Genomic DNA, 14,585 nt, shown 5'->3' on the forward strand with positions numbered 1-14,585 from the left:
CTGGGGGAGGGGCCTGCCACGTGGGTTTTCAGACAGTGATGTTCCCTGAATTAGGTCCTCCTGCTCCCCTCAAGGGGGTGAGCTCTTTTTTTTTTCAGGAAACTGGTTTTTTTCAGCCTTTTGTTCTCTGGGGGTTTTTATGTTCTTTCATCTGCTTTCTCTCGCCTTGACACCTTTTGATGGTTTTTGGAGATTTAGAGGAGAGCAAACTGCACCCCGACCTCCCTCTCAGAGAGAAGCCTCAGACTGTTTTGGAAAAGCTGCTGGCAGAGTCGGTTCTGAGTCACTGTCCCTGGGGATGCAGGAGCTCCTCGTTGTACCCAAAACCAGGGCAGCGGTGTCTGTCTAGGCAGCTCCAGACTGCCAGAGAGGTTCGGAGCAGAGATTGCACACTGAGATTTTCCCGCTGTCCCGGGCTGGGAATGTGTGGTTTCTCCGGCTGCCAGAGCTCCAGACTAGCGCCTATGAGCACCTATCCCAAGGGAGGGTGTGGTACGCGCGCATTTCAGGATTGCCGTCTGGCCAGGCTCCCAGCCCCTCATGGGAGCCAGACCCCACTTGTTCTCGGGCGCGCTGGCGTTCAGGTGCACTGGCCGCTCAGGGACGGAGACCTGATTTCTCCGCCGCACTCTCTCTGGCTCCGCGCCAGGGGAGGCTGTCCTGGGTCCGGGGACTTAGGTCCCTGACCCTAACTGCCCAGGTTCCCACTATTACTCCCAGTGATCCTTTGCTGTTTGTTTTTTGAGTGCTTTCAACCAGACTCCAAGTTAATGCTGGTCCCCAGACGCAGAGCACTCTTGTGCTGGGGTGTTACTTTCCGATCGGTCTCCTCTGGTGTCTCTCTCCCCCTTTTGTTTATCTTCCGATATCAGTCGGATGTTCCCAGTCTGCTTTACCTGCCACTGGTGTCTTCTGCTCCTGTAGAGATCCAGACGTGTATAATTCTGATCTCGGGCTGATTTCATGGGTGGTCGGAGTTCTTTGGTAGGTAATCAGCTCACTTTAGGGTACAGGTTGAAATGGTGCCTCCTCCTACTTCCCTGCCATCTTGACTCCTCCCCTCTCATTGTGGTTTTGATTTGTATTTCCCTGATGCCGAGTGATGTGGAGCACACTTTTCATGTGTCTGTTGGCCATCTGGATGTCTTCTTTGCAGAAATGTCTGTTCCTGTCCTCTGCCCATTTTTTGATTGGATTGTTTGTTCTTTGGGTGTTGAGTTTGCTAAGTTCCTTATAGATTTTGGACACTAGCCCTTTATCTGATATGTCGTTTGCAAATATCTTCTCCCATTCTGTCAGTTGTCTTTTGGTTTTGTGAACTGTTTCCTTTGCTGTGCAAAAGATTTTGATTTTGATGAAATCCCAATAGTTCATTTTTGCCCTTGTTTCCCTTGCCTTTGCTGATGTTCCTAGGAAGATGTTGCTGCGGCTGAGGTCGAAGAGGTTGCTGCCTGCATTCTCCACAAACACATAGATCAGTGGCACAGAATCGAGAGCCCAAAAATAGACCCTCAACTCTATGGTCATCTAATCTTCAACAAAGCAGTAAAGAATGTCCAATGGAAAAAAGACAGTCTCTTCAATAAATGGTGCTGAGAAAATTGGACAGCCACATGCAGAAAAATGAAATTGGACCACTTCCTTACACCACACACGAAAATAGACTCAAAATGGATGAAGGACCTCAATGTGAGAAAGCAATCCATAGAGCAATCTGTTTTTGATGCCATTCCAATCAAAATTCCACCGGTATTTTTCAGAGCTGTAGAAAATAATCCTAAAATTTGTATGGAATCAGAAGAGACCCCAAATTGCTAAGGAAATGTTGAATAAGAAAAACCAAATCTGGGGACATCAGGTTACCTGACTTCAAGCTTTACTACCGAGCTGTGATCATCAAGACAGCATGTACTGGCATAAAAACAGACACATAGACCAGTGGAACAGAGTAGAGAGCCCAAATATGGACCCTCAACTCTATAGTCAGCTTATCTTTGACAAAGCAGGGAAAAAAAATATGCAGTGAAAAAAAAGAGAGTTTCTTCAATAAATGGTGCTGGGGAAATTGGACAGCGATATGTAGCAGAATGAAACTCGACCATTCTTTTACACCGTGCACAAAGATAAACTCGAAATGGATAAAAGACCTCAACGTGAGGCAGGAATCCATCAGAATGCTAGAGGAGAACATAGGCAGTAACCTCTTCGATATCAGCCACAGCAGTTTCTTTCAAAATACGACTCCAAAGGCAAAGGAAACGTAAGTGATAATGAACTTTTGGGACTTCATCAAGATCAAAAGCTTCTGCACAGCAAAGGAAACAGTCCACAAAATAAAGAGGTAACCCATGGACTGGGAGAAGATATTTGCAAATGACAGTACAGACAAAAGGTTGATATCCAGGATCTAAAAAGAACTTCTCAAACTCAACACAATCAAAACAGATAATCATGCCTAAAACAGACTTTTTAATTTTTTATTATGATCATGTATTTTGTTTCTGTTTCAGCTATTTGATTTGATGGATTATACTAATTGACTATTCAATCCTGACATACCTGCTGCATATCTGACTTCGTTGTGGTGTATAATTCTTTGAATACATCATTACCAAAATTTTATTGAAGATATTGCACTAACAATTATGTGATATTTGGTCCAAAATTTTCTTGTAAGTACTTGGCTGTAGTATTAACATAGTGCTGTCCATGCAGCATGGGTTGAAAAGTATATCCTCTGATTCCATATTGTAAATAAGATTGTAGATAATTTGTATAATTTCTTCATTTAAAGGTTGGAAGCATTCATTTTTGAGCTCATTATAAGCTTGGTGTTATCTGTTTTAGAAAGTTATTATATATTGATTCAATTACTTTAATAATATTCATTAAGATTAATTCAATAAGATTCAATAAGATTAATAAGATACTTTAAAAAGATTCAAAATATCTATTCTTACGTGTTTTAGGCAGATGGTGACTTTCAAGGAATCAGTCCATTCAACTACTTTATCAGTTGTGGATATAGGATAGTTTATTATCCTTTACTTTCCTGTGGGATTTTTAGTGATAACCTCTATTTCATTTCTGATTTTAGTAATTGATGTCTTTTTATTTACCTTAGTAAGCTCAGGCTTATAACCGTCTGTTGACCTTTTCAAAGAATCAGCTTTTAGTATTGTTGATACTCTGTACTCATTCTTTACTCTAATTTTATAATAAAAGTGATAATTATTATTATTATTTTATTATTTTTAGATTGATTTAGAGAGTCTAACGTTGATTGATAAAGGAAACTACTGTTGGGCAAAAACAAGTTTTTGTGTTATTAAGCCATACAATGATAAATAAATATGATAACACACATAATTTTATATACATGGAGAAGTGCCCCAAATTTGAGAATTCAATAGCATTTTTTCAAATTGTTTAATCAAAATTTGTCAATTTCAACATCACTGTATAAAATACAGTTTTACTATAAATGAAGCATTTTAATTCCTGGTGTTAAAGGTTTTGATGAGTCCGAGTACTTAGCATTCATGGGAGGGGTTGGAAGTTAGATAGTCGATATACCAGTGGACAATGGCCAAATTATTCATGACCGTAAAATTCTGACCCAGAACTTCTGCAGCAACCAGTCAAGGAATACAAACTACAACCACAGCGATCAGCCTAGAAACAGCTAGAGTGGTCATTGCCTGTCATGTCCCTAAACTCTGCCCTGATTTTCAGGACAGCACTAATAATCAGAGAAACTCAAATATGTTTCCTAAACCAAGCACCTGAATGTCCTGACCCCCACTTCCAGCCTTCTCCATGCCAAGAACCTGTAATCAAAACACAGCTAAAACCTTCCCTCTTTAACTATAAAGTTGTCTCACTCTTCTACCTGCCTTAATCCTCTGTCAAATACAAGTGATGGATGACTTTTTTTTTTTTTTTTTTTTGCAAGTTCTCAGTAAGTGGCTTCTGATTGTTTTCCTTTGGATGGTCTTTATTTTCACAAAATCAATGAGCAGATACTTTTAAATCAAATAAGTTAGACTCAAAAGCACAACAGCTTGGTTTAAAACATGATTCAACTATTTTTTTAATATTGTATTTATTTATTTGAGAGATAGAGCATGAGCACAGCAGAGGAAGCTATGGTGAGAGAGTAGAATGGAGAAGCAGACTCTCCCTGAGCAGGAAGCCCAATGTGGGGCTCAATCCCAGGCCCCTGGGATCATGACCTAAGCTGAAGGCAAACGCTTCACTGACTGAGCCACCCAGGTGCCCCAATTCAACTATTTTGTAGCAAGTTATGTGACTGTGTTTAAGAGAATCTAGTTATTAATTATTATTTTCATCATCACTTTATTTTATTTTTTATTTTTATTTATTTTATTTCAGATTGCTCCCCTTTTAATTTCCGAAGGTGGAAGTAAGATTATTGATTGTTTTTTTTTCTTTTCTTTTCTAATATACACATTGAAAATATCCCTTTAGGCATTCCTTTTGCTGCATTCCACACATGTTGCATTACTCTCAAAGTATCCATTTCTCATGACATTTTCTCCTTGACAGAAATGTAATTTTGTGTTTGGTTTAACCTTTATGTTTTGGGGTTTTTTCAAGTTTCCTCTCTGTTATGGATATCCAGATTAATTCCTTTGGATTGGGAGTAGGTATGACATTATTTCTATTCCTTTTGGGTCCCTTTTTTGTCTTATGGACAGAATTTGAAGTTGCCTATAGATGTCAAGTATACCTATTTCATTAATGGTGCTGCTGGGTTCAACTGTGGCTTTAGTGATTTCATGTCTGTTGGATCCATCCATCCATCTTTGACAGAGGGATGATGGAATCACCGATTATGATAGTGGCTTCAGAAGTCTACCACTTCTACCAGTCTTATCCTTTGTATTTTCAAGTCTTGTTAGAAGCACATACATTATCCCATTGTGTGTGCGTGTGTGTGTGTGTGTGTGTGTGTGTGTATGTGTGTGTGTGTGTATGGTGTATATATATATTGTGTATATATCCCATATATCATATATATATATATATGTGTGTGTGTCTGTGTGTGTATTTACACATATATATATGTACTGATTAGATGGATTGAATGAACATCTTTATGTGATATATATATACATATACATGTATATACACATATATATATACACACACACATACATATACATGTATATGTATATATATCACATAAAGATGTTGATCCATTCATCAACCCATGGACTTTTGGGCTGCTTCCATAGTTTGAATACTGTAAGTAATGCTGCCATTAGCAAAGGGGTGCATGTATCCCTTTACATTAGAATTTCTGTTTTATTCTTTGGGTGTTGAGTTTGCTAAGTTCCTTATAGATTTTGGATACTAGCCCTTTATCTGATATGTCGTTTGCAAATATCTTCTCCCATTCTGTCAGTTGTCTTTTGGTTGTTAGCTGTTTCCTTTGCTGTGCAAAAGCTTTTGATCTTGATGAAATCCCAATAGTTCATTTTTGCCCTTGCTTCCCTTGCCTTTGCCGTTGTTCCTAGGAAGATGTTGCTATGGCTGAGGTCGAAGAGGTTGCTGCCTGCATTCTCCTCAAGGATTTTGATGGATTCCTTTCTCACATTGAGGTCCTTCATCCATTTGGAATCTATTTTCGTGTGTGGTGTAAGGAAGTGGTCCAATTTCATTTTTCTGCATGTGGCTGTCCAATTTTCCCAGCACCATTTATTGAAGAGGCTGTCTTTTTTCCATTGGACATTCTTTCCTGCTTTGTCGAAGATTAGTTGACCATAGAGTTGAGGGTCGATTTCTGGGCTCTCTATTCTGTTCCACTGATCTATGTGTCTGTTTTTGTGCCAGTACCATGCTGTCTTGATGATGACAGCTTTGTAATAGAGCTTGAAGTCCGGAATTGTGATGCCACATGGGGGGGTAGGGGGATAGGAGAAGAATAAATGAAACAAGATGGGATTGGGAGGGAGACAAACCATAAATGACTCTTAATCTCACAAAACAAACTGGAGGTGGGATTGGGAGAGGGGGAGCGGGCTATGGACATTGGGGAGGGGAGGCGAACCATAAGAGACTATGGACTCTGAAAAACAACCTGAGGGTTTTGAAGGGTCAGGGGTGGGAGGTTGGGGCAACCTGAGGGTTTTGAAGGGTCAAGGGTGGGAGGTTGGGGGAACAGGTGGTGGGTAATGGGGAGGGCACGTTTTGCATGGAGCACTGGGTGTTGTGCAAAAAGAATGAATACTGTTACGCTGAAAAAATAAATAAAATGGAAAAAAAAATTAAAAAAAAAAAGAATTTCTGTTTTATTGGAGTAAATACTGTGTAGCACAATTATTGGACCTTAGGACAGTTCTACTTTTAACATCTTTGAGGAACCTCCATACTGTTACCACAATAGCTGCATAAGTTTGCAGTCCCACCAACAAAAGTTTCCTTTTTCTCTACATCCTCACCAACACTTTTTCCTTGTCTTGTTGATTTTGCTCTTCTGAAGTGTGAGATGATATCTCATTGTAGTCTTGATTTGCTTTTCCCTGATGATTAATGATGGTGACCATCTTTTCATGTATCTGTGGCCAAGTATGTCTTCTTTGGGAAAATGTCAGTTCATGCCTTCTGCCCATTTTTTAATTGGATTATTTGCAGATGGTGTTGAGTTACATCAGCTCTTCATATATTTTTGCTACTAACCATGTTCAGATATGTCATCTTCAGATATCTTCTCACATTCAGTAGGTTCCCTTTTTGTTGTATTGTTTCCTTAGCTGTGCAAAAGTTGTTCTTTTTTTCTTATTTGATATAGTCCCAATAGTTTATTTTTGCTTATTCCCTAGCCTCAGGATACAGATCTAGAAAAATGTTGCTACAGTCAATGTCACAGACATTTCTGCCTGTGTTTCTTCTCAGATTTTGAAGGTTTCCTGTCTCACATTTAGGTCTTCAGCCCATTTGGAGTTTACTTTTGTGTATGCTGTAAGAAAGTGGTCCAACTTCATTCCTTTGCATGTTGTTGTCCAGTTTTCTCAACACCATTCAATGAAAAGACTGTATTTTTCCCAATACCATATTCATTATTTCCTGCTTTATTAAAGATTAATGCACCGAATAATTGTGAGATCATTTCTGGGTGTTCTATTCTGTTCTATTGAGCTACATACCTTTTTGTGCTGGCACCATACTGTTTTGAACGACAGCTTTGTAATATAATTTGAAATCTAGAATTGTGATGCCTCCAGATTTGATTTTCTTTTTCAAGGTTACTCTAGCTGTTTGGGGTCTGTTGTGGTTCCCTACAAATTTTAGGATTTTTCATTCCAGTTCTGTGAAAAATGCAGTTGGTATTTGGTTAGGGATTGTATTAAATATGTAGATAGCATTCAGTAGTATGGTCACTTTAACAATATTTGTTCCTGCAGTTCATGAACATAGAATATCTTTCCATTCCTTTGTATGGTCTTCAATTTCTTTCATTCCTGTTTTCTGGTTTTCAGGGTGCTCGTCTTTCACCAATTTGGTTAGATTTATTTCTATGTATCTTACTGTGTTTGATGCAATTGCAAGTGGAATTATTTCCTTTACTTTTCTTTCTACTACTTCATTATTAGTGTACAGAAATGTAACAGATTTCTGCACATTGGTATTATATCCTGTGATACTGAATTCATCTATCAGTCCTAGGAGTTTTGTGGTGGCATCTTCTAGGTTTTCTATACAGTGTATCATGCTACCTGCAAACACTGAAAGTTTTATTTCTTCCCTACAAATTCAAATGTCTTTTTTTTTTTTTTTGTCTGACTGCTACAGGTAGGACTTCTAGTACTAAGTTGACTTTAAGACATGAGAGTGAATATCCCTGACCTGTTCTTGATCTCTGAGGAAATATGTGTTCTCAGTTTTCATCATTAAGTATGGTAGCTGTGATTTTGTCACATATGGCCCTTATTATGTGGACATATATTCCCTCTAAATCTACTTTGCTGGGGGGTTTTGTCATGAGTGGATATTGTACTTTGTCAAACGCTTTTTCTGTGTCTATTGAAACAACCATATATATTTTAATCTTTCTCTTATTGATGTGGTGTATCATACTGATTGAATTGCAAGTATTGAACTACCCTTGCATCCTGGGAATAAGACCCACTTTACTGTGGTGAATGATTTTTTTTTATGTATTGTTGGATTTAGTTCACGAATATTTTGTTGAAGTTTCTTGCATTAAACATCATCATACATATTAGCTTCTAGTTCTCCATTTTTTGTTTTGTTTTATGGTGTCTTTATGTTGTTTAGGTATCAAGGTCATACTGGTCTCAGAAAATGAATTTAAAGGTCCTTCTTCTTTCTCTGGGGTTGGTTGGTAATAGACATGAACTCTGAATGTTTGGAAGAATTCACCTGTGGAGCCATCTGACCCTGGACTTTTTGTTTGTTGGGAGATTGTCATTTCAATCTCCTTGTGGAATATTGATCTCGTCAAATTTTTTTTTTTCTTCCTGATTCAGTTTTGGCAGGCTATATTTCTAGGAATTCATCAATTTCTTTTAGGTTAATTTGTTGGCATATTTTTTTCATAATATTCTCTTACAGTTGTATTTCTGTGATATTGGTTATTTCTCCACTTTATGATTTTGAGTCCCTTCTTTCCTTCTATCATTCTATCCTTCCTTCCTCACTCTCTTCCCCCCCCCCCCTCCTTGGCCTTTCTTTCCTTTCTCTTTCTTTTATGAGTCTTGCTGGAGATTTATCAATTTTGTTGATCTTTTCAAAGAAACTGTTCCTGATTTCAATGATCTTTTCTATTTTGTTTAGTATTTTTATCATTTATTTCTGCTCTAATTGTATTATTTATTTCCTTCTGCTGGTTTGGGTTTTGTTTGTTGTTCATTTTCTGAGAAATGAATGAATACATTTCTGAGAAATGTAGAAGGTTAGGTTGTTTATATGAGATTTGTTTTGCTTCTTAGGGTAGGTCTATATTACTATATACTTCACCCCTAGGACCACTTTTGTTGCATCTCAAAGGGTTTGGTTGTTTGCATTTTAATTTTTGCTTGTTTTCATATACTTTTCAATTTCTTCTTTGATATATTTGTTGACTCATTTATTGTTTATTAGCATGATATTTAACCTCCATGTACTTGTGGTCCTTCCAGATTTCTTCTTGTGTTTGATTTCTGGTTTCATTGCATTATGGTGGGGAAAAAAAAAAAACAACACGGTATGATTTCTATATATCTGAATTTGTTGAAGATGGCTTGTGACCCAGTATGTCATCTATTCTGGAGAATGCTCCATGTCCACCTGAAAAGAATGTGTATTATGCCTTTTCAGGATGGAATATTCACAGTATACCTCTTAAGTTCATTTGGTCCAATGTATCATTCAATGTCATTGTCCCCTTGTTGATTTTCTGTTTGGGTAATGTGTCCACCTAGATAAGTCAGGTGTTGAATTCCCCTACTACTATTGTACTATAAAGGGTTAGTTCCTTTATGTTTGTTATTAACTGCTTTTGTCTTGGGGGTGCTCCCATGTTGAGTGCATAAATATTTACAATTGTTCTATAAATTCTTGTTGAACTCTCTCCTTTATTATTACTTAGTGTCCTTTTTTGTCCCTGTTTAGAGTTTTTGTTTTAAAGTGTGCTTTGTCCAATGCAAGTATTGTTGCTCCAGCTATGTTTTGATGTTCTTTGCACAAATGTTTATCTACCCTGTCGCTTGCAATCTTCAGGCATCTGTGGGAGGCCGCAATAAGGCTTGGGATGAGGACCACACCAGGCCCTGACTTGCATCTCCTTTAAAGTCCAAATAGCCTAACAAAAGGCTTAGGATGAAATAACTGAGTAGCACTGAGAAAGGGTCTGTGCTATGTGTTGTGCGCTCACCTACATGACTTCCCACATGTAGTTAGCTTTAAACACAATTCAGACGGGGTTATAAATCCTTAACTGGTCCTTGACGTCCCAGTACAAGCTTGTAAATTACTCTCGGGTTTGTTGTTACTTCTTGAATCAATATTGAAACAATGTTTTAGCTCCAGCCTTTTGGCGTCATGAAGTCTGTGTGTAGTCATTTACGAGATTGATTAGGGGAACTGATTACGGGAACCTGTGGTTGTTTAGCTAGACACAGATGCATTGCTTCTCTTATTGTAGAACTACTATATATATATGGCCATAATGCCTCTAATAAACTCAGCACTGTTGGACATCCTCCTCAGTGCTCCTCCTGCCCCCATCTCTTTGTTTCTTTGTCTCTCTCTCACCATCCTCTTACCCTCTTGTTCCTGTTCGTGTTGTCACGCCGGCCGCGACAGGCGTCCTTAAGTCTAAAATAAGTCTCTTCTGGGCAGCATATTTTAGAGTCTTACTTTTGTATCTCACTGTCACCATATGTCTTTTGATTGGAGCAGTTTGTCCATTCACATTCAAAGTAACTATGGGTAGGTATTTATTGTTGTCATTTAAAACTATGGAGCTCTTCATAAATTTTGGTGTCATCCTTGTGTAGGGGTATGCTAATCTTCTCTGTATTTTCTAATTTTAGTGTGTGTGCTGCCAAAGCAATCACCATTTTGTTTCTTAAATGACTCATTTCTTCCCTTCCTTAGTATATTGCATTTTAACATATACTGTATTTCTCTATATATTACATATGGGATATAAAAATAGTGGTTTTATGTATATTTGCATACATGTTGTATATTGTTCTATTTTGTACTTTCTTTTGGGGTTTGCATTAGAGTCTGCAATATACATTGACAATTCATATGACTCTACTTTCAAATAATGTATTCACTTCACAGGTCTTACAAATTCTTTATGAAAAATTTCCCAATTCCTCCCTCTCATCTCTAGTACCAGTATTCTCCTTCATTTAACTTATACACTAGCTTACATAATCATATATACTATCACTATTATTATTTTGGCCAAACTGTTATCTGTTATACAGTTTTGAAAAATGAGTTATTTTACCCTCACTTATCCACTTCATATTATCTTCTAATACTCTTACTTTGTGTGTAACTGTTTCAGACATATATCATTTTTCATATTAAAAAAAAACTTCTTTTTTAAAAAATCATCCAAGGTAGATCTACTGAGAACTACTTTCAATTTTTAAGAAAATATTTCCCCTTTACTTTTGAAGAATTTCACATGGCACAAAATTCTAGTTTGGTGGGACTTCTTTATTCTTGCATGGTTGCTGAGAAGATGAATGTAATTCTTATATTACTCCTCTATCGTTAATTCTGCCCTCTGGCTTCTTCAATAATTTTTATCTTTAAATTTTTGCAGTTAAATATAATGGGCCTAGAATTAGGCTCAGGGCACTTTGGGACTTTTGGTCTTGTGTCTGGCATTAATGGGGGGGGGGTGCACAAGTTACATCGTAATTATTTCAAATATTGCTTGTGATCCTTTTCCCCAACCTGACCCTTTATCTGGTATTCCCTTTATACCTAAGTTATACCTTATCTGTTCACCTGTTTACTTATTGGTTTTCTAACCCTGTGTCATCCACACTGATTGTCCAGGAACTTTTTAACTGTAGTACAGTTTTTCCTACCTTAGCACTGGTTTCCAAAGTAGTTTGTTTTTATGGGATTTACCCCAATAAGTTGTCATTTTCTGCATGTGCCTATTTCTAATGTTTTCCGTGGTAGACTGGTCTGTGACCTTGTTTCTCTGAGGGATCTATGAAGAGGTGATGGTTTTTCAGTCTGTCCAGTTTTTTATGTGTTGGCATGAAGTGGTGAGTAGAATTTTCCCTTTTTGGAGACTGAATATGAACAAAATATTTAAGCACAAATTCCTTGAAGAGGTTATAATGAGAGCCAGCCATATACTTACTAAGCTAATCCTTAATAGATTTCCAAGAACATAAATCAGAGGTCAACCATAAATGGCCACACCCAACCCACCACCTGATTTTTCTAAGTATAATCTTAGAGCAATGACGACATGCTGATTTTTACAACGTATGGTGGTGGTTGTTTTCACATTAACAAAGGCAGAGTTGAGCAGATATGACAGAGAGCCTTCATATGCCCTGTAAAAGATAACAGATAATTTCAATATGACCTTTTAGAGACAAAGGTCTCTGGACCCTTGATCAAAAATTTTAGTGATATACCCGGGAAATGATTGTGGAAAGGACAAGAAATGAGAGAAAATTACTTTTTCATCTTTACACGTTATTATCTTATATAAAGAAACATGATATTGACCCTTTAGTGGCACTCAGCTTTCCTATAATGTGTCAGATGATAACATAAAAATCTCTGAGACAAGTCTGTAGATACTGGTGGAATAACTCAATTTTGTATACATATACATGGATGTATTTATTTATTTATTTATTCCATTTTCACTTTTTTAAAATTTCTTTTCAGCATAACAGTACTCATTGTTTTTGCACCACACCCAGTGCTACATTCAATACGTGCCCTCCCTATTACCCACCACCTGGTTCACCAACATCCCACTCCCTGCCCCTTCAAAACACTCAGGTTGTTTTTCAGAGTCCATAGTCTCTCATGGTTCATCGCCCCTTCCAATTTCCCACAACTCCTTCTCCTCTCCATCTCCCCATGTCCTCCATGTTCTTTGTCATGCTCCACAAATAAGTGAAACCATATGATACTTGACTCTCTCTGCTTGACTTATTTCATTCAGCATACTCTCTTCCAGTCCCGCCCATATTGCTACAAAAGTTGGTTATCATCCTTTCTGATGGAGTCATAATACTCCATTCGTTTATATGGACCACATCTTCCTTATCCACTCGTCCGTTGAAGGGCACCATGGTTCTTTCCACAGTTTGGCAACCGTGGCCATTTCTGCTATAAACATTGGGGTACAGATGGCTCTTCTTTTCACTACATCTGTATCTTTGGGGTAAATACCCAGTAGTGCAATTGCAGGGTCATAGGAAAGCTCTATTTTTAATTTCTTGAGGAATATCCACACTGATCCATGGATGTATATACTTAAATACCATACATTTTTGTTTTTGGCAAATGACTGAGAAAACAAATTCATACGGATTTCTAAACAGTAAAACTAACGTCTTCCAAACTTCTCACTTTATTCAAATTCTGCCTTGTAATCATTTTTAAAAATACCTTATTGTACATAAAATATGCTAAATGTTTTATCTATGTAACACACTTTAAAACACTTTTCGCACTAGAAAGGATACTTGACAAATGTCTCCACTACCACAGATATATCTATGCTTACGAAGTTGGAACCTGGGAAAAACTGGATATGCTCCCTAAAAGAGAAACACAGTACTAGCCACACCACCTAAATCATGGCATTATAAATTTTGTCAATATTGAATCAGACTTTCCAAAATATCAAGTATTGTGCTAGTCTGCTGACTTAGCTGACCAAAACCCTTCCCAAACATGCAAAGCCTGGCAATATCTAAAATGAAAACATTAAATTTAAAAACAGATGATTATTCTAGAACATGTACTCCAGTGGGTACTATTTTCAAGTGGGAGTAACAAAGCTGACTGCATATCAATTATGACTACCAAATACAGAGAATGACTTCAAAATATACCAGAATTTGCATCAGATAATTTCTATTCTTTCAAAGCAGCTTAACTTTCAAATCACATTTGCTCTAATTACATGCCATGCAACATCTCTCTGGCCCTAGTTATTTTTTTCAATCATTAAACAGAATTAAGACTTGAGTATCATTAAAGTCTCTTCTATTCTGGATTCCATAATCTGCATTTGTTCAACATTTAAAATGGTTCTCTTTCAAATATGTAGAACCCATAATCCATTTCTTAATTACTCTACTTGCTGACCTTTTCAATAGTGCAGTATTTAGTATGGGGAGTACTTAATAGAGTCACAGTGTCAAATTAACAAATATAGAGAATAACCTAGGTTGTACGCATAGACTAACTTTTTAAAAAGTAACATAACAATTCAGTTGTTTACCAAGTGATGAATGGAAAAAATATTGCATATGTGTATAATAATGTTATTTAGCTGTAAAAATGAGAATTATCCATTTAGAATAGGAGTAAACCTTGAAAACATGCTAAGAGAAGTAGAACACAGAAGATTAAATATTATATAATTTCTTTCGTATGAATAACCCAAAATGGTCAAATCTGAAAGAGATAAAGTGATTGGTAGTTGACAGGGACCCAGGGCACACAGAAAAATGCAGAATTATTGGTTAATGACTATACGTTTTCTTTTTGAATTATACATTTCATTTGAAATGTTAAATGGGAGAACTGTATGTGGAGCATTTGTATACTTAAGAAAATTATGATGTCACTGTTATACTGACCCAGTTTTGAAACTATCATTATCTAAAATACATGGGTCATGCATAAATTATTTTGTGGTCCATTTCTTTAATCCTGTTTATTTCTGTTCTGAAACCCATTTGGTTCTTGCCATGAATGTAGGCAATTCAGAAAAAATCTAATAAATAGAGGGTCAAAATGGTGGGGAAGTAAGTGGAGGCGCCTTTTCAACCTGTACCCTAAAGTGAGCTGATTACCTACCAAAGAACTCCAATCAC

General features: G+C 37.1%; 1 non-coding gene across 1 annotated transcript; it reads right to left on the bottom strand.

The window, feature by feature from the left end:
* Positions 1-10,481: 10,481 nt before the first annotated feature.
* Positions 10,482-10,586, bottom strand: LOC123936306. The gene has a single exon (XR_006817216.1). It is a non-coding gene; the product is annotated as a U6 spliceosomal RNA (small nuclear RNA).
* Positions 10,587-14,585: the final 3,999 nt, after the last annotated feature.

The sequence above is a fragment of the Meles meles genome, unplaced genomic scaffold (assembly GCF_922984935.1).
Source record: "Meles meles unplaced genomic scaffold, mMelMel3.1 paternal haplotype, whole genome shotgun sequence".
NCBI classification, from domain to species: domain Eukaryota; kingdom Metazoa; phylum Chordata; class Mammalia; order Carnivora; family Mustelidae; genus Meles; species Meles meles.